At 50.0% G+C, this 23,189-nt stretch overlaps 2 pseudogenes; one reads left to right on the forward strand and one right to left on the reverse strand.

Annotated features, from left to right (window-relative positions):
• Positions 1-2,759: 2,759 nt before the first annotated feature.
• LOC116501280 lies at positions 2,760-15,145 on the reverse strand (annotated as a pseudogene).
• Positions 15,146-15,492: 347 nt separating this feature from the next.
• LOC116501281 lies at positions 15,493-20,649 on the forward strand (annotated as a pseudogene).
• Positions 20,650-23,189: the final 2,540 nt, after the last annotated feature.

The following is a 23,189-nucleotide window of genomic DNA, read 5'->3' on the forward strand; positions in this document are numbered from 1 at the left end:
TGAGGCAATCAATGTGCCTGTTCCCGTCCTGGTCTCCGTTCTGCCAGCCTGTTCCTCTTCACTCCTTTTTCCTGCTTCTTTATTGATCATAACTTCATCACATCGTGTTGCCTTCCTTTTTTATCTTGAGGGCAGGCTCCCCTCTTATACCCTTCTCTCCACAGCAGTTCTTTTCAAAACAACTTTTCATTGGTCAAACAACTTTGAATGTAACAACAACAGCAAACACCCAGAAACATCCATGCCTTAGGGGCTGGAGAACAAGAGACCATCTGGAGAACAAGAAACCTGAGACTGCATGGAGTGTCCTGAATCACCCTTCTTTGTTCCCTCTAAACTCTTTTATATTCCTGATGGCCTCGTCGTTAAGAGTCTAATGTTATCTCAACCATATGGGGCTTTCCAACCCCCATGGACACATTCCCTAATCTCCCCCTTCTTTATTAATATCAACCATCTTCTAGACACGAATTACCACTCCATATATAACAATCCCTCCTCTTCTTTTGAATATCATTAATTCGTGTCTTGTCTTCGAATTTGGCCAAGGCCAATTGAACCACAAGAGAATACCTTCGCAATATTCTCTGCAAGATTTATAAATAAGTTTTTAGCAATTGTTGGAATCCCATATACAGAATATTTCACCCAACTCATTGTTCCACAAGGTGTATAATAATCATCACTAGCAGCATCACACACATCAAATTCAATTGATCAAAGTAGATAACCAATCCTCTAGGTATATTTCCCACCTATTATTTCAATCACTAGAATTAGCATCCAACAGGGGTAGCTATGTCCCGATATCAAGTTCTTTTAAACCTAACTTTCAAATCTCCAGGAGTAGACTCAATCTTCCAAGTTCCTTTTATGGGTGTTTAATTGAGGACCCCATCAGGCTAGCTGAACAATTAGACGAATTCCTACGACCTAACTTATACTACTGGGGGGGGGGGGGGGGGGGGGAATTATGTCTCTAAGTATGTTGTTTACAGGGAAAGAAATGGGAATGATCAGGAGGAGAGCTGCTGTACAAGAATGGGAAAGAGCTCATCCTCCAGGACCAGGGGTAATACCAACAGGGCAGAAATACCCACTTGCCAATCCTGGCTGGAATAATAATAGTGTGCAACACAGAAATCATATGAGAGACTTGGGGTCAGAATGAGAAAGTACTCGGGGATGAATCCCAAGGACCCGGTATCCCAAGGGCTCTTGAAAGTTCATTTTGTGATTAAAGCCTGGGAAGATACACAGAAAATGCTCCAGAAGGTGGGGAGTGAACAGTCACTGGGGGGCGCTCCTGCGGGAGGCCCTGAAGATATGTGTCAGAAGGGGAGATGAGAAGGAAAAGCAGAGAGTGAAACTAATGGTATTGACAGTGCAGCAGGTAGTGAGGCAGAGGGTTGGAGAAAGAGGAAGAAAATCTTCAGGAGGAGTCAGGGCCAGGATGGAAAGGAGAGGAAGAGAGATGAAGGAATGGCAGGCAAGGACAGACTTTGATAAGATGTTAATATCCAGAGTTGAAGAAGGAGGAAAAAAGGAAAATGGGATGAAATCAGCATCCAGGAGGGAGAAAGGCGTGAGGAATGTTTTAACAATTCGTGTCCATAAAGAACAATTCTGTTTGAATCCTGTCTGCCTCTGGGCCCTGCACTGGCAATTTAATTCTTGAACCACAGATGCAGTGTGTCCCAGTCTCCCCCTCATTCTAGTCAATTTATCAAGTCTTCAGAAAATACTCCTTAAATTTATGAACCTGTTTGCTTTTGTTATTCCGGACTTCTATTTCTAACAGTTACAGCCTTTTTTTTTTTTCCTGTCTTCTTTGAGATTAACTTAACACTGCTAAAGATGTGACCATCCCTGTGAATGGCTGGGGAAGAATGTTTTAATTTCTCATGAAGCGTCAATAAGAAAGCTGTTTGTGTTTGATGTCTGGGAGTTTCAGAACAACTGATAACAACTAGTGACTGTTATGGGATACTATGCAGATCTTTGGTATCTGGCCAGGGGGCCAAGAGATTAAGAGGAAGGAAAAAGAAGCTGAAGGACGGCTGGGAGACAAGACCTGCAGAAAATGTTCTATAAACTTGGTATGGTGCCAAGTGAGTACAAAGGGGAGAGGAAGACTACGAGCCTTCAGCATGAAAGACCCCTAGAGGGCCACCAGAGACTGATATGCATGCTCCAGTAGGAGGGTTCAGATTCCGGAACTAATTATAATAACTCTGTTTTTTTTAGAAGTAGTAATGAATATGTATTAGTCTAGGAGCATAAAAAATCAGCATCTTGATGTAACTGGTGTGTGTCCTGGTGGAGCGGACACTCCCGGTGCACCCAGCGCTGTTTGCTTACCTCTATTCCTTTATATTCTTTCAATAAATCCTATTTTTTTATTTAATCCTAATTTGAATCCTGAGCCATTTATAACAAAGGTATGGAATTAAGTTGGCCAATGACTGAGCCTTTGGTGAAAGTAAAGGCTGGAGAAAGATAAAAAGAAGTGTTAAAAGAGTTACTGAAGGTGTTAAAGGTGTGGTATGTAGTGTTTGACAGAGCTGTTTGAAGTTGAATGAGCAGAGAAAGAGGATGTAGGCATTATCTAAGTAACAGTCTAGAAGTTTTGGTATATTTGCTGTGGTGTTTGGTCAGTTTCCCAAGTATCAGGAAGGAGGGGGGGGGTGGACGGGGGGGACAGCCTGCTCCAGCAGGGGCCGCTCTGGATGGAGCGCCTCATCCCCCTCCTCCTTCCTCTACACCTCACTAGACTGCTCGCTGGAGGTGCCAGGCACCCCGTCAGGCCTCATACCATTCACTGGTGCCACTGGCAAAACCCATGACATTCTTCTCGAAGATGGTCTGCAGGGCACTGACAACATGGCTCTTGGGGAAGATCTGCACAGAGAGAGACAGTGGCTTGGTGACCAGGGTCCCATTTCTTAAGGAGAAACTGCATGAACAAGCACCTCCTGAGAACACTGGGGAAGAAAAAGGCTTTTTGCTAAAGACAGAAAAGCAGCTGCTCAAAGAAGATGCAGAACTTCATGCCCACTTCCTGGCGAAAGCGGGTGACACCTCCAGTGTGCATGGCTCCACAAACCCCTCCAGCCATTGGCCAAAGCCCTGGCTCCTCTCAGGGTTTGCTCTGGGGGACAGGCCAGCCACACTTGGTCTTGCCATGTTTGAATTCCTGGTTATGGACATGGGAAGTTACTTTGGCAGACTGTGTATGTGTGTGGTGATTAAGGAGGTATTGGGGAGGCATTGGGGAGGCAAGGACAATCCCCAGACATGGACTGTATATCTCGAAACAAGACACTGAAACTCATGATAAGGAAGCGGCAGACGGACAGAGAAACAAACGTAAGGACTATAAATCTCAAAACTGGACATTGGAATTCATTATAAAGATACAACAAACGGAAGAATTGGCAACAACCAGCTCTCGCAATTAAGAAACATGCCAATTCAGCAGATTCTTGACCAAAGGTGAAAAGTACACTGTGAGGAAGACTCGGGGTCTTCCTCCCAGAGACCCCTGCCCACGTCCCAAAGACCCCTGCCCACAATTCTTGGAAGGCTCTACGCAGGCGCAAGGTGCCAAAAGGCTAATTAGCATGAGAAGCGAGGGAAGGCGGGGATAGGTAATGCATATGTATAGGTGCTTGTAGAATATTGATAGATTGATTGTATAAATTCAAGACTGCTTTTTGCTTTGGGTATGCACGATAGGTGGAGAGATCCCCCGTGCATCCAGCGCTGCAATAAAGAATATACCACTTAAAGGAATTTCGGCTTCGATCTTTGAATCAGTGGGAGGAAATCAGTTTTGACTGATTTCAGGACTTCAATCCCTTCAGTTGTGCTATTAGGCAGTGATGCAGTGACTGTGGCCCCAGCCAAAGGTTGAGGCAAGAAGGGACAGCATGGTGATGAAATTGGACCATGACACACAGAACATCCCATGGTTTGCTGGGTCTGACACGAGAGACTTGAAACTTTTACCCCAGTAAAACTTTCAGACCTGTAAAAGGTCAGCAGCTCTCAGAGAACAAATAGCTGCTTCAGGAGAATACAGGAGAAAGTGGCAGAACCTGCCCCACACCCTACTGATGAGGGAAAAACAAGTTATTAAACAAACTAAAGCCAAAAGCTCAGGACAGTTAGGAGAGCAAACTGGCACCATGCTGAGTAAGCTCTTGCAAAACCAAACCAAAACAGAACAATCCGAGCATGAAGAGGCCTACTGCCCAAACAACAGGGAAAACTGCATTAAGATAAAAAGCCTCTGTGTATAGCTGAAAGTAAATAACGCTTTTCCACGGTTTATTGGTGATAAAAACTAAGAAGCGTTGGCGCAGTAGCAGTCACTGCCTTGGAGCTGCAAGCAAAACTTGTACTGCAGCACTGCGGCAGCAGGGACCCAGCCAGCCTCTATCCTCCATCAACACAGTCCCTGGAAATCCCCAGCAAGAAGCCTTTGCCACTGAGCCAGAAGCGATGCTGGAGTTGGTGTGGAGCGAGCACAATGCCCACGCGTACCTGGCCCTAGCACGGGATGCATAGAATTTCCACACACACTTGCTGTGAAGGCAAAGGAAGAGGCAAGCACGGTGCCTGCCAGGGGCAGGCTAAGCAGGCTAACCCGGTGACTTCTGCAGATTCATCCAGGGAAAGGGAGCAGATACCTTTTATCTGTGCTAAAGCCAAGCATCTGATACAGTCATGTTTCCAGTGTGGCTCTGGATCTGGAGATAAGTATAAGCATCGTTTGGGAAGCAGTCTTCAACAGAATGTTTTGGGGCAGAGTTCTTTCAGGACTGAGGTCACTGATTTTTCTTACTTTGCATTTCATTACTGACCTGTACACGCAGCAGGAATGTGTTACAAGCAGGAGTTCTATTAGCAGGACAAGGGATCAAAACATGCACAAAAACCTGGATGACCGTAGTAAACAGAAGTTCGCCAGTGCAGCCTTCAGAAAGCTCAGCAAGTTCTGCTGCCCCACTGTGTTCCAGGCATTACGTTACCATCGCTGCTCTTACTGCCCCATTGCACGTGAGCAGTCTTCATACAATTCTTCTCTTGCAACCAAACAGCTGTGGGCTTTCAGGCCCCAAATCAACCTTCATCTCCTCTGACACTCATTTAGGACTTCAAACCGGGCAGCACATAGCATGTGGAAATGCATGTTTTCTCTGTTTTTAAGCAAATACTGTTTTGCTGAGAACAGAACCAAGCGGGACCTTCCTAGCAGTGTGCCAGACTTGACAGAGGTTGCACACTCCTGTTGCACAGCCTGTTCCTAAGCGCTGATTAGTGCACTGATATGCCTCAGCTCCCACCCCAGTGTTGCCCAGTGCACACCAGTGCGCAGGAGGTGCTGGAGCCCCCCCAACCCACAGCAGGCGCTCAACCCTGCTGCTCCCTCACAGGTGAAGCCTCCTCTGTCCCCCCTCTCACCTCCAGCTTCCCCTGGTCCAGGCCACAAGCCCCTAGGAACCACAGTCCCGCACACTGGTCCGACATGATACTGCTGGAGGTGTTGCTCCCACTGCTGTCATAGTTGTAGTATTTCCCTAGAAAACACAGGAAACTGGGTAAATTGGTAGCTGCACCCCAGCTGGCGCATGTGCTGTCCCAGCACTCCTCCCATAATGATTTCCCATTGGCAAGCACACACCGTTCCACATATTATATATGAGGTAGTAATTTGTGTCTAGAAGATGGTTGATATTAATAAAGAAGGGTGAGATTTGGGAATGTGGCCATGCAGGTTGGAAAGCCCCATGGTTGAGATAACATTAGACTCTTAATGACGAGGCCATCAGGAATATAAAAGAGTTTAGAGGGAACAAAGAAGGGTGATTCAGGAGACTCCATGCAGTCTCAGGTTTCTTGTTCTCCAGATGGTTCTCTTGTTCTCCAGCCCCTAAGGCATGGATGTTTCTGGGTGTTTGCTGTTGTTGTTACATTCAAAGTTGTTTGACCAATGAAAAGTTGTTTTGAAAAGAACTGCTGTGGAGAGAAGGGTATAAGAGGGGAGCCTGCCCTCAAGAAAGAAGAAGAAAAAGAAAAAAAAAGAAAAAAAGGCAACACGATTAAGTTACATCAATAAAGAAGCAGGAAAAAGAAATGAAGAGGAACAGGCTGGCAGAATGGAGACCAGGACGGGAACAGGCACTTTGATTGCCTCATGAAGATAGGTTTGGCCAGACGCAGCAAACTGCTCAGAGAAGCTCGTACAGAAAGTCACTGGAAATAGGCGCACTGGAGCTGGAGAGAAGCTCGAGCTGAGAGAAGCGGACCCATGCACACAAGTGCCTCTCGCTGGTAAGCAGTTGTGCATTATGGGGAATCATACATCCTTAGGAACAAAGACTGTCCTGGTAACCTTACAGCTTATTCTCCTTATTAACAATCGGACAGTTTATGATCCTGAAATATGGGACCAAACTGAGGTCAAGGTGTGGGACTCTGCAACTAAAAATGGCAAGGTTGCAGTGGGATTGCTCGGCACCTGGCGAGCAATCTCTGAGGCCTTAAAGAGCCCTGTGGGACCACAGTCAGAAACGTGTGGCTTGCCAGACAGTGAGGGAGCTGTGGGCTCCTTTACTGATCCGACTGCTACTGCCATCGAAGGCTTTTGCTGTTCCGCCCCCTGCTGACCTGGACGTGCCTTTTGACCCAGGCCTATTGGCCTTGAAAAGGAGATGGATATGCTTTTCTTCGATCTGGGAAGAACGGGATACATAAGGCCTGAAGACTGAGTTGCTTGACAACTTAAAGCGAGACATATTGTTCAAAAGGAATGGAATATGGAGACTGTTAAGTCATGGAACTCAAAGGATTGTTTGTGATCTTTCCTGATTGTACGTATGTATAGGCATACTCGGGTTTAGTATGTAAAGCAATGTTCTGTATATTTTTAATGTTTGATTTTTGTGTGTGCATGTTGGTGGAGCGTAGACTCCCCACACACCCAGCTCTGTTTACTTGCCTTTTATACCTTTTATAGCTTTTATACCTTTTAGAAATATTTGTTTTATAAATATTACTAAATTCAGATTGAGTTGAGACCTCATTTATAACAGTGCTGCTGGAGCAAAAAGGACAGAACTCCCATGATAGTTGGGGAGTGTGTCCTCAGCTCTGAGCTACCTCCCATGTTCCCCAGATGCTGCTCCCCATCACCCAGCCCACCTGCCTCTCTTGCTCACCTGGCTCCATTCACTGCTCACGCATCGTACATCCAGTCAGCAAAGCCCCCATTCTCAATTAGCCTGTCGTTATCTGTGTCAAACTTCAGCTCCGAATCCATCAAAGCCTGCAGGAGGCAGGGGATGGTCATGCAGCCCCAGCATCCCTCTCAGGATGTCTCCCATGGAAAGCCAGGGGGAGGCCGTGTCACCCCTACCATGTGAGGGGCAGGGTCTCCCCCGGTACCTGGCAGACCAGCCACATATCCTGCAGGTATATCGCGTTGTGCGTCAGGTAGTAGTCACGATATACCTGCAGGACAAACTTCAGGTTCATGTCCTTCCAGTTGGCCATGTCATTAATCAGGTATATGTTGTCACGCCGCCAGGGCTCGTCATCTGCGCAAGGACAGAGTGGATGCAGCAGGGCAGTGAGCAACAGACATCCCCAATCAGAGCCAGGAGCAAGGTTCCAAAAGTGCCACGATCAAGCAGCACTGAAGCAACATATTGCACCCACTGCAGCCCTCACCTGGGTCCCCGATGTCGTGGGACACCACATTTTTCAGCTTTACCTGGGCCGTCTGGCCACTCATCAGGTACTGCTGTGGCTCCATGTCCTCGTTTATCACCATGACAGCTGGAAAGGGCGCGAGGTGTTAGCAAGGTAGCGGACACTACAGCAAGCCCAAAGCGTGGGCACAAGTAGGGCCACCAGCACCCTGCTGTGTCCGCAGCACGCCAGGCTCACCCCAGCCTGCTGGGGAGATCAAAAGGAGAGGCCAGGCTGCTTCCAGTCTTCACACATCAAGGGAATGTGACTTTGTCCCCACCCCATGCTACAAGGCCAAGCTTGAGGACCCCATGCAGCCATAAGCGAGGTGGTGGCATCAACCAGGGCAGGGAGGTAAGCCCATGGAGTTCAGCCCCCAGCACAGGGCTCTGCTCCCTGCTGACAGAGCATCCTCCAAGGCCACCCAGAGCATCAGGGTCTGCAAACAGCCCCACACTTCTCAAAGGGCATGAGACCTGTTGGGATTAGGGATTGCCCCAGTGCAGCAAGAACATGGCCCAGAGCTGGGCAGAGATGCCAAGGGGCACCAACAGGGCATGGCATGGGGGCTTTCTAAATCCCAGGGCTCAGCAGAGGAGCTGAAGGGGGATTCTGGCTCTGCAGCACCAATGCCTACAGCAGAAGCCATCACAAGCCTGCTCCTGTAGCACCAGCCGGGCAACTAACTGATGTCATACTGCAGGCTGATCTGTAGCTTGGGCCACAGCACGAGGACGAAGGAGGCATAGAAGTGGACGTTGTAGGTGTTGTACGTGTGGTATTCCTGCCCTAAAAGCACCCAAGAGGTGGTGAGGGAGGGGAGACCTTCCATGGGGACATCAGAAAAGGCAGGTCCATCTGTCCCCCCCGTGCCACACAAGGCTTCATCCCACAGGGGTGTGGAAAGTGTCCCCGCAGCTGTTAAAACCACCTGGGGTCAGCGATAGGGAGGGTGCAGTTGGGACCATCCATCGTGTCCCTATGAGTTACCTTCTAAATAAGCAAACCTTCCATACTCCCACAGGACAGGGAGGAAGTGGGACAGGCTGCCCGCCCTGGTCCCTGCAGGTCCTGGGGGAGGCAGTTGGGAGGCAGCTCCAGCCAGATGGTGCCCCCATCCATCACAAAGTACAGCACACTGAATAACGCTGACTTGTACCAGAAGGGTAGCTGGCTGCGTGGGAAGAAGGGAAGCTCAGTCACTGTAACCCTGCTGTCCCCTGCTTGGTCACCGGACCCATCCATCCCACCTATTCTCCAGGACTGGCTTCTGCCACATGTTGATCTTCCTCTCCTACTCCTTGTAGTGCGTCAGGGCGTAGCAGGACAAGGCAGGAGCAGCACCTCTGTTGCTGCTGAAGAAGTGTGCGTACCACCTGCTGAGTGGAGTTTGGGGTGGGGGTTCAGCTCAGGGGGCACCCCAGGGAGCCCAGCCACCCCAACAACTGTCCTCAAGTCACCTACCTGAGGTGCAGTTTCTCCTTTGAGCCAAAGTGAATGCAGGGCATGTCCCACACCAGGGCCAGCTCCAGCATCCGGTGGCCCCGGGTGGGCGCTGTGCAGCTGGCGCACACAGCAGTTGCAGTCACCTCCCCCTTTGCTGTCACCCTGCTTCTATCTGTCAGGAAAATTAGGGAAAAAGTGTCCACAAGTGACCAGGGAAGCCTACAGAGACTGGGGGATTGGTACTCCAGGGGAACAAGGCTTTTGGGGCATGCCCCATCACCCTGCAACCCAGAGGGTACACCCACTGTGTTTTGGAGATGGCATTAGTGCACGTGAGTAACTGCTTTTTGCAACCAGGACAAAAATACCTGCTGTGGGCAGAGGGTTTAAAAAAAAAAAAAAAGTCACGGAAGCAGAGGAACAAATGAGGCAGGAAAACCAGCAGGCACATGTGGAATGGCTGGCACACCCTGTCACCAGGGACCATGCAGCTGTCAGACCAGGCGCCAGCACTCTGTGGTGACAACTATCACCTCCAGCTTTCTGAAGGGTTCTTGAACTGTGCCCTTATTTAAGAAGCACCCTCAGGTGAGCAGGTAATTATATGCTGATCCTGACGTGTGTAGTAGGTAAACTCATTAAGGCAACAATTTTCACAGAAGCACAGATCCTGCCTATGATAATGTCTAGCATGCATGAAGGAAGACCGCATCCCGGTAGCTCTGAGTGCATCTGCAGACAGCAGATAGGAGACTTAGCTTTCCAGAAATATTTATGCAAACAATGACACAATTCAAGCTTCATGAAATTTTGCAGAGGCCCAGTGCCAGCATTGCAAATCAATCAGTGTTATTCTCGTTTGAAGGCTGGCTGGTGTTGGGCGCACGCTCAGCTTTCGTGGTGGCAGCAAGTTACTAGCATGGGCTGCAAGGTGCTGCCCTGCTTGAAATTGGCCTGCTGCGGGAGCGAGCAGGCAGCTGAGGATGACGCAGAAGTGACAAGGAAATACCAGAGGCCTTCAGGAAACTCCCATAGCAACAAGAGGGCAGCAAATTATGTCAGCTCCAAGACTCAGGAGCTGCTAAGCGATCCCTAAACAAACTGGAACTGGCTCAGCTGGCAATGTGAACTCAAGGAAGGCAATTAGGCATCACTCTGGCCATTCAACAAACCTCAGCCCAGCATGCAGCACTGGGCAGATGGACAGGACATTGGGACATGCAATTAATGTAGTCGAGAACAGCCCTGAAATGGTGCTAACAGTTCACAGGGAACTACAAGGTCAGCACGACAGACACCAGGGAATTTGGATACATACTGAACCCTACTTCAAGTGCCTCTGGAGTTGGGAATAAATCTCAGCATCATGGAGTGTTGCAGGAAGAATGGCCGAAGACATGACACACACCAATATGGTCAGATCATGCTCTCCCTTTATTACCCGAATAGCCTGACTTTTATAGCAAATTTAACAGGGGCAGATAGTGTCTCACACAAGATTATTGGTCAAAAGCACTCAGACAAACAACTGTAAGAAAACAACCCCCTTGTGATTAACAGTCACATAGATCTTGTCCTTGAAGCCAGCTGCTGGCAGCAATATTTTTTAATTCCTCAATTGGGCGATATGGGAACATTGTCATGGGAACTTCTTGTAGTCGTCCTGGTAGCTTGGTTTTCTCAGCTGAAGCAAGTCATGGCCTCCTTGCTGTTTCAAAAATCCTTCAACAGTGGAGAGCAAGGATGGAGCTGCAGCTGCAGTAACCCCATGGAGCAGCTGGCAGTCCTGCACAGCCTCAAAGGCACCTCCATGCTCTTCCCTGCACCCTACAAGGGACAGGAAGGACCTTTCCATGGGGACTGATTCTTCGTCCACTCCTGGGGGAGCTTCCTGCAGACACCATGCATCCCATGGGCATGCCAGTGCCCTGGGAGAAGGGAAACTCACACTTGGTACGGCTGACACCCTGTGCACACACACACCCCCCTCAGACCTCCACAACACAGCACTCACTGGTGGGGGACTCCAGCTTACCATCCTGCAGGAGGTCTCGCCACACATCCTGGCCTGACCCCGTGGGACTGAACACAATGAGATGAGTGAGAACCGTGCCAGCCTGAGAGGAGAGCATCAGGAAACTGCTCCCACCTCAAAGGAGCAGGTGATGCGATTGGATCCCCCAGAATGTGTCTGGAGCTGATGCTTTTGGTGGGGGGACAATGACCCACCAACAATCCTACAACCCTAAACTTGCTTCCCACATGCTGCCCATCGATGCCACCTCCAAGACTACTTGACTAACAATTGGCAAGCTTCACCCACAGCTCCTCTTACTAGAAACCCCACACAGCACCCAGCTCTGGGGCTGTCCCCAGCCCAGGGCCACTATGAGCATCCCTGCCAGTGGCACAGTCCTGGACCCGCTGCTGGCCCTCACCTTCTCCCAGGAAGCCACAGCAAGCGTGAAGGGGTTCATGGGGGTGCAGTGGTGCAGCAGGACACCAGCCACCCACTTGCCACCCTCCTGCAGGGCAAAGGGCTCATTCCAGTGCTCCCCGCTCTTGTCCTCCTTCGCACCCATGGCATTTTGCAGGCTGAACACAATGGAGATGTCCACGGGCTCCTCATTGCTGTTCTCCACTTCCCAGATGAACATTCCTACTGGCAGGCTGGAGTCCTGGGGGGACACAATGCCATGTGCAGGGCTCATAGTGTTCAGGGCTGCCGAGTGGGGGGATTCAGGGAGCATTTGGTACTCAATTCCAGACACCAGGCAGCACACAGGCAGGGGGAGCAGTGCTGCAGGCTCAGACAGGTGTCTCAGTGTGGGCTGGTGACTGCTGCCAGCCTCCTATACCTCGCCAGGGTAAGAACAAGGTCAGGGCTGTCAGCAGCCTCCCACCCTCACCTGGGGCTGGGGATGAGTACTGGAGACAGGAAAAACATTGGGAAAGCCCAACTGGGAAACCCCAGCTAATAAGTAGCCCTTCCCTTGGGGATGTCAGGCAGAAGGCAGCTGTCATGCTCAGGAGTGGCTGAGCGAGCACTCAGCCCAGCTGATCCGCATGTGTGGGCTGGGGGGTTCCTAAAGCCTTGTTGCTAATCTTGTGGGCAGCAGGGCCTGCCTCTCTGGGTGGGCAGGAGCCAGGACTGTCACCCAGCAAAAGCAAGGGCAGGGAACGAGCAGGACACAGTGTCAAAACACAGGCGAGAAGGGAAAGGAGCAGCTGCTGGAGCAGAACACAGGCTGGAAGGGACCACCCCTGGCAGCACCAGTCTGGCTGTAACAAATCCTGCTAGCAGCTAGCACCAGGGATGGGATCTTAGGACAGAAAAGTCCAGGCTGGGAAAAAAAATAACAAGGAGGAAAGCCTGGCTGACTTCAACTAGTGCCTTGGCAGCATCTCTGTGGCTCTCCAGAAGCACTGTGACCATCACTGTGAAGACACCGCCTTGCCCCCCTGCTCCTCCCAGGGCAAGGACAAGTCTACCACAGCATCCCAGGGCACAGCGATGCTCAGGGCTTGGCTTACCTTGTAGTCATAGGGGATGACCAGAAAGACCTGGTGACATGTGAGCACCACGTTTTGCCCCAGCAGCTTGTAGACCATCCAGGTGCGGGGGTACAGTCCATGGTAGAAGGCATAGTGGCTGCAGTAGCCCCAGTTCCAGCCCTGCAGTGTGCTGGGTCTCTCCACGGACAGGACCTGCTGGTAAACTGTCTGCCCCTTGCAATGCAGGCACAGTGTGAACTGGGGAGGAAAGGAGCACAGGGGGATGAGATGAGCCCAGCTGTGAAAGTCTCAGCAACACAGGCTATGTGCAGCATGCAGCCCCACACTGGCTCTGCTCCCCGAGATCGGCATTTTGGGGAGCAGGTGCCACAGAGCCCTACCTGGTCAGCGATAATCGTCCCATAGTGGTATTTCTTGGGGTTCAGCTGCCAGTGGCAGAACTTGCCACGCGTGATGGTGCCTCCTCCAATCCCGCCCAGCGGGCAGCCTGACAGACACAGGGATCAGTACTCCCCTCTTCCCGGCCGCCTCACCACCCCCTCATGCCTCGGCTGCCCCATGCATCTCCCTTCCCACCCAGCAGCACCCACCTCATTCCCCACACAGGTGCCTGCTCCCCAAATTGACCCTGACAAGCCCCTGCTGCTCCCCTGTGGTACAATTGCCTAAAGTAACTAGGAAAATAAAACTAACATTCACATTTTAAAGAAAATGTACAGCATTGAAGAGGCTTTCAGGGTAGGGCGTAGCTGCATTACCTGAGCATTCCCTAGGCTTCCAACCTTAGATGCTATCGCGCTGGGGGAACCTGCTGTGCTAGCTCTAAGGAACAGTATGGAGCGTAGAGTGGAGTGGAGACACCACGGCTAGGCTCTGTGACCAGGTGGGGACTCAATTGTTCTTGTGCACACCGAGACCGATAAGCCACACTTTTTGCTACCTTGAGCCAAGGACCTGTCATGTTTTGACAAATTCTGTACCCTAGTGTACTTTTGCTCATTATAATATCATTATAATACCAAAACACACCTCCATCTCAAAAGCTACCCGCCTCCAAGGTGCGACCACCCCTCACTGAACATGCACTCTGAATTTCTCGGAGACTATTACCTTAAACGGAGACAGGAGAATTTTTCACCAATCACACCTAAGATATGCTTGACCAGAGTCACTCAAGGTCCACCTAAAAGATATAAAATAATATAAATTGGCCTAAGAGAGAGGGGATGTTGGGGAAGATACCATCGTTAGGGAAACTTAGAAATCTCTATAGAGTCTTTGTGCCTTTTAACGCGTTAATTTCCAGGCTGTGCACCTGTGTCACCTGTGTATTTCATGCATGCTAGCTTGCTTTTGCAGACAGTAACTATTGCTGGCAATCCAAAGAACCTGTGTACTTGTTGCTGTAATAAATTGCACTTGATTGCATTGTTCCTAGTCGTGATAGTTCTCATTAAACACGACTAGAGTAAGGGTGGTTATATGTTATTGGTGAATCCGTGACCGTGGTAGTTCAGTGCTCTGAATCCGACCAGACCCCTAACGGTTAATACGTTATTGGTGAATCTGTGATTGTGATAGTTCAGTACCCTGAATCTGACTGGACCCATAACAGTTAATCAGCTACACCCCTTAACGCGACACCCCCTCCCATTTTGCCTGCAGGCTTGGGGAGGTGCCCCCAGGGTCTCCCCCACCAACGGGGCGGATGCTGCCATTGCCTCCCACACCACCCCGTGCCTGAACCGGAGCTCACCATAGATCTGCTGTAGAGGGACCGCACACAAGAAGTCAGTGAAGGCAGATTTCTTCTCTACGCAGGTTTTCTTGTACCACCATCTGAAATACCTGGAAGGAAACCAGAAGCAGTGAAAGTGGGTAGGTGGCAGCGATGCATGGCAGAGCCAGGCAGCACCCATCAGATATCTCTTTGACAAGGATCCAGCCCTGTATGACCAGGCTGTGTTCCTCAGCAGTGGATTACTACTGCTGAGCCACCCTGAGCCCAATGTGCCAGGCCCTGAATGAGCAGACAGAACAGACACACAGCCACTGTCGTGCAGCACCATGCAGAACAGGGGCAGCAACAGGGAAAGACTTTTCCAGCAAATTTAGGGGCAATGTCAACCTGCTCCTTGGTTTGACTGTTTAAGGCCAGCTTTGCTGGTGGAGGTCAGAGGCACCAGAACTGTCTTGTCCCGTCCCACTGCTGCTATCTATGGCTGCATCTGCTGCTATTTTCTTGGCAGCAGCAGCCCCGGTTCAGCAGTGCGATCCCCCAAGGAAACGTGTCTTCACCCAGCGCCCACCCAGCTGCTCCTCAGTGGGTTTCTGGCTTGGGGAGAGAAGGAGCCCACCCAGAGCTGCTGCTGCCACAGCCCAGAGGCACCCAGCCCTTTAGGAGTGGGGTAGTGGGGGAACTCATGGTGTCGTCCCCCTCCCCCAAGCAGCTGTCCCAGCAGCATGTAGTGGAGAGGACTGGAATTTTACAAGCAGGAGAAAGCAGTCCTGCTCTGCACCACAAGCCATGCCAGGTCTACAGGGCATTGCTTTTCATTCAGGCTATGGAATTAAAACCTGTCCAGGCACCCTGTCCTGGTGCTCTGTGTTTGAGCCACCAGTGCATCCTGGTATGCATGGAGCTACAGAGCCCTGCAGGGCTGCACAGGAGCTACCCTGTGAGCACCAAGTCCCACCTCAAGGCTGGCAGCACCCTGCTTTGCATCCTCTGAAGGTCCAGGATGTCCCCTTACGAGAACCTGCTGGGACCCCATGGATGATGCAGGAGCTTTCCAGATGCTCCAAGCCATGGCAACCTTCAAGAGCACCCTGCAGCATGTCCCCCCTGGGCAAGAGGAAGAGATCTCTATTAATTTGACGCCTACACTGGGTGAGGCCACCCATATTGTGCGGCAACACCCGGAATTTAATCAGCTCTGTGGTTGAACACACCCCAAGCCTGCAGTATGTCCCCTTCCTGCTGGTCAGCAGCACAAGGAGACCAGTGCTGGTGAAAGTAGCTTCAGCCATGTCCTCAGGGCCAATGGCTTGACGTGGAACTTTGTGCTGTTGAATGAGACCTTTGAACCCTGTTCTGGTTTCAGCTAGGACAGAGTTAATTTCCCTCCTAGTAGCTGGTAGGGTGCTATGTTTTGGATTAGGATGAGAAGAGTGCTGATAACATGCTGATGTTTTAATTGTTGCAGAGCAGTGCTTACACCAAGCCAAGGACTATTCAGCTTCTCACTCTGTCCTGCCAGCAGGCAGTCTGGGGGTGTAGCAGGAGCTGGGAGAGGACAGACCCAGGACAGCTGACCCAAAATGGCCAAAGGGGTATTCCATACCATCTGATGTCATGCTAAACGATATATAGGGGTGGTTAGCCAGGATGGGGGGGGGGGCTGGCTGCTCAGGAATAAGCTGGGCATCGGTCAGCGGGTGGTGAGCAATTGCATTGTGCATCACTTGTTTCGTACACATTATTATTAGTAGTACTATTATCATTATTTTTATTATTCTTATTGTTATTATTCTTATTATTATCTTCCTGTCTTAATAAACTGTCTCTATCTTAACCCACAGGCTTCATTTTCCCGTTTCTCTCCCCCATCCCAGAGAGGGAGGGGGAGCGAACAGCTGTGTGGTGCTTAGCTGCCGGCCAGGTTAAACCACATGTGCTGGGTCTGTCTGAGCTGGAGTCACCTTTTCCCTGCAGCAGCCCACACAGTGCTGTGCTCTGTACTCGTAGCTGGAACGGCACTGATATCACTCCAGTGTTGTGTCTATTGCTGCGTAGTGCTGGCACAGCATCAGGACTCCCTCCAAGCCCCCAAGAGCCAGCAGACTGGGGGTGGGCAAGTGATGGGGAGGGGACATCGCCAGGGCAGCTGACCTAAACCAACCAAAGGGATATTCCCTATGAAAAGAGGGGCTCTCGTGGGGGAAGGGGCTGTTCTCCTGAACAACCATTATGTGTTTTGAGGCCCTGCTTCCCAGGACGTGGCCAAACATCGCTTGTTGATGGGAAGTGGAGAATAACTTTTTTTCCCTTTATCTCTGTGCTTCCGCACGGTCTTGTGTTTTTTTTTTTGTTTGTTTGTTTTCTTTTCTTTTCTTTTTTCCCATTCCCTTTCCCTTTAATTAAATAATTCTCATCTCAAACCTCGAGCTCTTTGTGTCGTATTTTCTCCCCCTTCCTCTTTGAGGAGGGAGGAGTGAGAGAGCGGCTGTGGTGGAACTCAGCTGCCCACCTGAGTAAAGCCACCACAGTCCTTTTTGGCGCCCCACATGGGTCTCGAGGGTTGAGATAACAGTAGAATTGGTTAAAGTATTTACAACTAACATACTTGCTATTCAGAATGTTCGGTTTGCTGTTAATATTTTTCTGTGTGACTATGTTGTATGTAATCCGTCCTCTATTCTCTTTTTTTCTCTATATCCGATCAGTGAACGTTTTAAAATTTGTGTTTGGTTTCTTCATCACACGGTGCTGTAATATACTGGCCTTCAGTTTCGTCTGGTACTCAGGCCCTGCACTGTTATCATTCTGGTCTCCTGGAGATTATCTTTTTGGAAATATTAAGAATTACACCACCACCTTTTTCTCCCCTAGAAGTCAATTTGTGAATAATATTGGGAGTGGTGCCTTCTTCTTCTCTCCCTGTGGGCTAATTACAGCAGCCTTCGAGTACCCTTGGTTGGATGTTGTTATATATGGAGTTGTTATAAATGAAGTCTCAACTCAATCTGAACTTTGTAATATTTATACTTATAAAAGGTATAAAAGGCAAGTAAAGAGCGCTGGGCATGCAGGGAGTCTACGCTCCACCAACACGCACACACGAACATCAAACATTCTAAATATATAGAACATTGCTTTTACATACTAAACTCGAGTACGCCTATACATACGTACAATCAGGAAAGAACAATCCTTTAAGTTCCATGACTTACTAAACCTGAGTATGTGATTAAGGAGACGTTGAGGAGGCAAGGATAATAGACATTGGGGAGGCAAGGACAATCCCCAGATAAGGAAGCAGCAGATGGACAGAGAAACAAACGTAAGGACTATAAATCTCGAAACTGGACATTGGAATTCATGACAAAGATACAACAAACAGAAGAATTAGCAACAGCCAGCTCTTGCAATTAAGAAACGTGCCAACTCAGCAGAATCCTGACCAAAGGTGAAAAGTACACTGTGAGGAAGACTCGGGGTCTTCCTCCCAAAGACCCCTGCCCGCAATTCTTGGGAGGCTCTACACAGGCGCAAGGTGCCAAAAAGCTAATTAGCATGAGAAGCGAGGGAAGGCGGGGATAGATAATGAATATGTATAGGCGCTTGTAGAATATTGATAGATTGATTGTATAAATTCAAGACTGCTTTCCGCTTTGGGTATGCACGATAGGTGGAGAGATCCCCCGTGCATCCAGCACTGCAATAAAAAATATACCACTTAAAGGAATTTCGGCTTCGATCTTTGAATCATATGCCTATACATATGTGCAGTCAGAAAAGGTAACAAACAACCCTTCAGGCCTTATGCCAGACAGTGAGGGAGCTGCGGGCTCCTTTACTGATCCGACTGCTACGCCATCGGCACCTCTGCTGCTACAGCCATCAAAGGCTTTTGCTGTTACACCCCCTGCTGACCTGGGCGTGCCTTTTGACCCAGGCCTATTGGCCTTGAAAAGGAGATGGATGTGGAGGAATGGTTAAGTGAAATAGGACATGTGGATGTTGGGCAGTTAGGAGGCAATGGGCTAGTGAAGTACCGTACTCAACTCACATGAGTCTGGGCACGTACGCAGCTGGCTGAGAGCCAATCGGGCTCAAGGACACGATGCCCTTGAGCGATTGGGAAAGTCCCTAAGGCGGGACGGTAGCTAAAAGAAGGAGAAACTACCTGAAAAGAGCGGGAAATGTTAGCCAATCCTGAGCTTAGTTTTTGCAATATGTATGAGTTGATTATGTTCGAACTAGATAAAAGGCGACTGAGCTATCCATTAAAGTTGAAGTTCATTGTTCACTCATATTGAGCGTCTGTGTCTTCCTTCCGTCGACAACAGATGGATATGCTTTTCTTCGATCTGGGAAGAATGGGATACATAAGGCCCGAAGACCGAGTTGCTTGACAACTTAAAGCGAGACATATTGTTCAAAAGGAATGGAAAATGGAGACTTGTTTGTAGTCAAGAAAAGGAATGGAAAATGGAGACTGTTAAGTTATGGAACTTAAAGTATTGTTTGTTACCTTTTCTGATTGTACATATGTACAATACTTGGGTTTAGTATGTAAAAGCAATGTTCTGTATATTTAGAATGTTCGATGTTCGTGTGTGCGTGTTGGCGGAGCGTAGATTCCCCGCGCACCCAGTGCTGTTTACTTGCCTTTTATACCTTTTATAAATATTCTTTTATAAATATTACTAAAGTCAGATTGAGCTGAGACTTAATTTATAACAAGGGGAAGCTCAGCGCCAGGGAGAGCACCATGACCCTGCTGTGTTCCTGCATGGCTATGCAGGAGCGATGGAGCAGCCCCAGCACCTCTAGGCAGCCACAACATCAAGGCAGAGACACTGTTTTTTGGGGACGGGGTGGTTCGAAGGCTGAAGCTCTGCCAGGAGATGCAGCCCCCCCCCCCCCCCCCCCCCCCCCCCCCCCCCCCCCAGCACCTGCAGCCTGGCAGACGCCTGAGCTGTGGCCCCATCCCCAGACTGCTTACCCCTCAGGCTGGCTGCTCTACCGCGGCAAGTGCCTCTTCATCTTGTTGGAGATGTGGGATGACAGCAGAGCGGAGTGTGAGAAATACTTTCAGGTCCTGGTTACCAAATCCTGGAGTCGCTGGACCATGCGCTACAGAGTGGTAGCTGAGGGCTCCATTTGGAGGGGCCAGACCTGCTGAAGCATTGGATGGTGCAAGGGTCATCCCCGGAGCACGGCGTGGTGGCACAGGATGCTGGCACCCCTAGGTTGGAATGGGGCATCAGAGCTACTCAGCTTTGGTGGGGAGATGAAGATACAACAGCCTCTAAATGCCATGGAAAAGCTGCTGTCCCTTTTGCTCCTTCCCCAGAGCTTCCTGAAGAACGTGGACACTGTGTACTGGATCGGGCTGCAGAAGAGCAGCCTGGTACGGCTGTCTGGAGGAAGGGGAGTTAGGCAGCAATGGGATCACAGATGCCTCTGGTTCTGGGTGGATGGCTCACTTTATGAACAGTACCCATGGCATGGCTGGGCTAACACCTCCTGCCCAAATCCCTTTTCCTCCAGCGAGGCCTTAAGAAACATTTTAAATAGCACCAGTACCCAGTGCCTGGTGTGAGCACTGGGCAGTGGTGTGCTGAGATGCTCAGAGGCCATGCAGAAGGAAAGCCAAGCTTCAGAGGGCTCATGCAAGCAGGAGGCAGCAAGAGAGAACAAAGGGAACTACAGGTTTTATTTGGGATCTAGACAAAGTGTTTGAGCACCACCCCTATCTCCCACACACCTCCCTGGTCCTCCTGGAGGGGGGAAATCAGAGCTTCCCACCTGTGGGGGTATGGGGCTCCTCCCCACCACGTGCATCACCTCCCTGGCACGCCACCGCTTCCTCTTGAGGTGTCTGAAATTGATGGGGAGGAACGGCTCTGTCTGGCCAGGTGCCCAGCCCCTGCTTGCCGCATCCTCGGGGAGCAGGGGGCTCTCCCTGCCACCCCAAAATGTTGCTGGCTCTGGCTGTCGGCAGCTTCAGCAGAGACTGGATGGGGCAGTGACAGCCCCGACATGGTGTTTTTCCATACAGGCCATGGCACTAGAAGCTGAACAGGTCCTGTGCCATAATAAGCCGTGGGAACATCAAACCAGCGCCACATGAAGGTCTGGATGACCTGCACCTCCAGATCTGTGAGAAGGCGGCAGGGCTGAGCTCCCTTTTCAAATGACAGTGGCCACTGGCCCCAACAGCGTTGCACTGAGCTCAGCCTGAGTTTGCCCAGCTCTGGGGTGTGCAAGGAGGGGCAGCAAAGGTGGAAAAAATGTGGGAAACCCCATCCCTGGGAGCTGGCCTGGCCCCACTGAGCACGTATCCCTCTGCTTTCCCTCACAGAACCCGCAACCCCCTCTGCTTCAGCCCTGCTGTGCCCCACACTGGAGCCTGCCCCATGCACATCAGCACCCTACTGTGCTGCAGAGCCCTGCCACAACCCCAGCTGAAGCGTTCCAGCAGAGCAGCATGGCCTCACAGCTCACCCCATGCCCGCATGAGCAAGCCCCCACAGCCAATGCTGCCACCCTGCAGCAGCCCCAGCCTGGAGGCAGAAGCAGGGGATGGCATGACTCTAGCCTGCCTCTGCCAAGGTGCTCACTACACCGATGTTTAGGCTGGAGCCATCCTGGCAGCAGCTCAGTGCCAGGTTTCAGGCAGTCATAGAATCATAGAATCATAGAATATCCTGAGTTGGAAGGGACCCTTAAGGATCATCAAGTCCAACTCTTGACACCGCACAGGTCTACCCAAAAGTTCAGACCATGTGACTAAGTGCACAGTCCAATCTCTTCTTAAATTCAGACAGGCTCGGTGCAGTGACCACTTCCCTGGGGAGCCTGTTCCAGTGTGCAACCACCCTCTCTGTGAAGAACCCCCTCCTGATGTCAAGCCTAAATTTCCCCTGCCTCAGCTTAACCCCGTTCCCGCGGGTCCTGTCACTGGTGTTAATGGAGAAAAGGTCTCCTGCCTCTCGACACCCCCTTACGAGGAAGTTGTAGACTGTGATGAGGTCTCCCCTCAGCCTCCTCTTCTCCAGGCTGAACAGGCCCAGTGACCTCAGCCGTTCTTCGTACGTCTTCCCCTCCAGGCCTTTCACCATCTTCGTAGCCCTCCTCTGGACACTTTCCAACAGTTTCATGTCCTTTTTATACTGTGGTGCCCAGAACTGCACACAGTACTCGAGGTGAGGCCGCACCAGCGCAGAGTAGAGCGGGACAATCACCTCCCTTGACCTACTAGCGATGCCGTGCTTGATGCACCCCAGGACACGGTTGGCCCTCCTGGCTGCCAGGGCACACTGCTGGCTCATATTCAACTTGCTGTCTACCACGACCCCCAGATCCCTCTCTTCTAGGCTGCTCTCCAGCGTCTCATCGCCCAGTCTGTACGTGCAGCCAGGGTTTCCCCGTCCCAGGTGCAGGACCCGGCACTTGCTCTTATTGAACTTCATGCGGTTGGCATGAAGTTCCATGGCACCAGGCAAAGCATTAGTTCCCAACCCTATTCGCATGTGTACTGGAGTCCTTGGGTGGTCATCCAGCGTACTCTGGTGGTCTTTTGATGAAGGCGTAAGTCTTCCTCGCTGCTAATCTTCTGGCCCTTCCTGTCTTTGACAGACTTCAGCAGTCAAGCCAGTTCTTGCTGGTTCCCTTATCTATGCATACAGTCTCCCTTATCTTTGGGGTCGTTAACATACAATTGTGCTAGCTAAGACCTAGGAATCAACATCCTTTTTCTTGTTCCTTGTCTCAAGTCCCCCCTTTTCTTTATCCTAAGGCAAATTCTTTTGCTTATAGCACTCCTTCTTGATTCAAAGTTTTCATAAAATTCTTACCGGTTTCTACATGGTGCTTGATTCGGTTACACTTCCAGGTTTCATAATCATCTAGTCCTTTTATACAGCACCAAAATGCACACTGTACTAATACACAGGGTAAGAATACTAGTATAAGCAAGATCAATATTCCTATAAACAATTGCTTAAGCCAAGAAAAGTTGGGTAACCAAGAGGTCAGTTTGTTCCATAATTCTCAAAAACCTCACAAGGTGTCATCTTGAACTACCTTATGTAAGATCTTGGTCTTTTCCAAATATTTTTTGAGATCAGTCTCAATTCGTCCTGCCTCATTTACATACATACAGCAACAAATATTTATTAAAGTGCATACTCCCCCTTGGGAGGCTAATAAAAGGTCTAGTGCCTAAAACATTCTTATTGATTTGTTCTAGTTGCTTGCCCAAAACTATAATATGTTGTCATAAATATTGGTTTCCTACTTGCGTTAGATCTTCTCCTTTGTATGGCATTTGGTAAGGCCTGCCATACAATATCCCAAAGGGGCTTAGTTTTTCCTTGGTCCTAGGCCTAGTTCTAATTCTAAGAAGTGCCGTGGGTAGCGCCTGATACCAATACATATTGGTTTCTTGACAGATTTTAGCAATCTGTTGTTTTATCAAATGATTAATTTTTTCCACTTGGCCACTTGCCCCTGGTCTATACAGAGTGTGTAGTTGCCAGTCAATCCCTAGCACTTTGCTGACTTGTTGGGTCAGTTCTGCAGTGAACTGTGGTCCCCTGTCAGATGACATCACTGAGGGTACACCAAATCTCACTATAATTTCATTCTCTGGCTTTGTTAGTTCTACATGGGAATGCTCCCGGCCATCTGGAAAAGGTGTCTGTTAGTACCAATAAGCATCTAAACCCCTCTTTTC

The sequence above is a fragment of the Aythya fuligula genome, chromosome W (genome assembly GCF_009819795.1).
Source record: "Aythya fuligula isolate bAytFul2 chromosome W, bAytFul2.pri, whole genome shotgun sequence".
Classification (NCBI taxonomy): Eukaryota; Metazoa; Chordata; class Aves; order Anseriformes; family Anatidae; genus Aythya; species Aythya fuligula.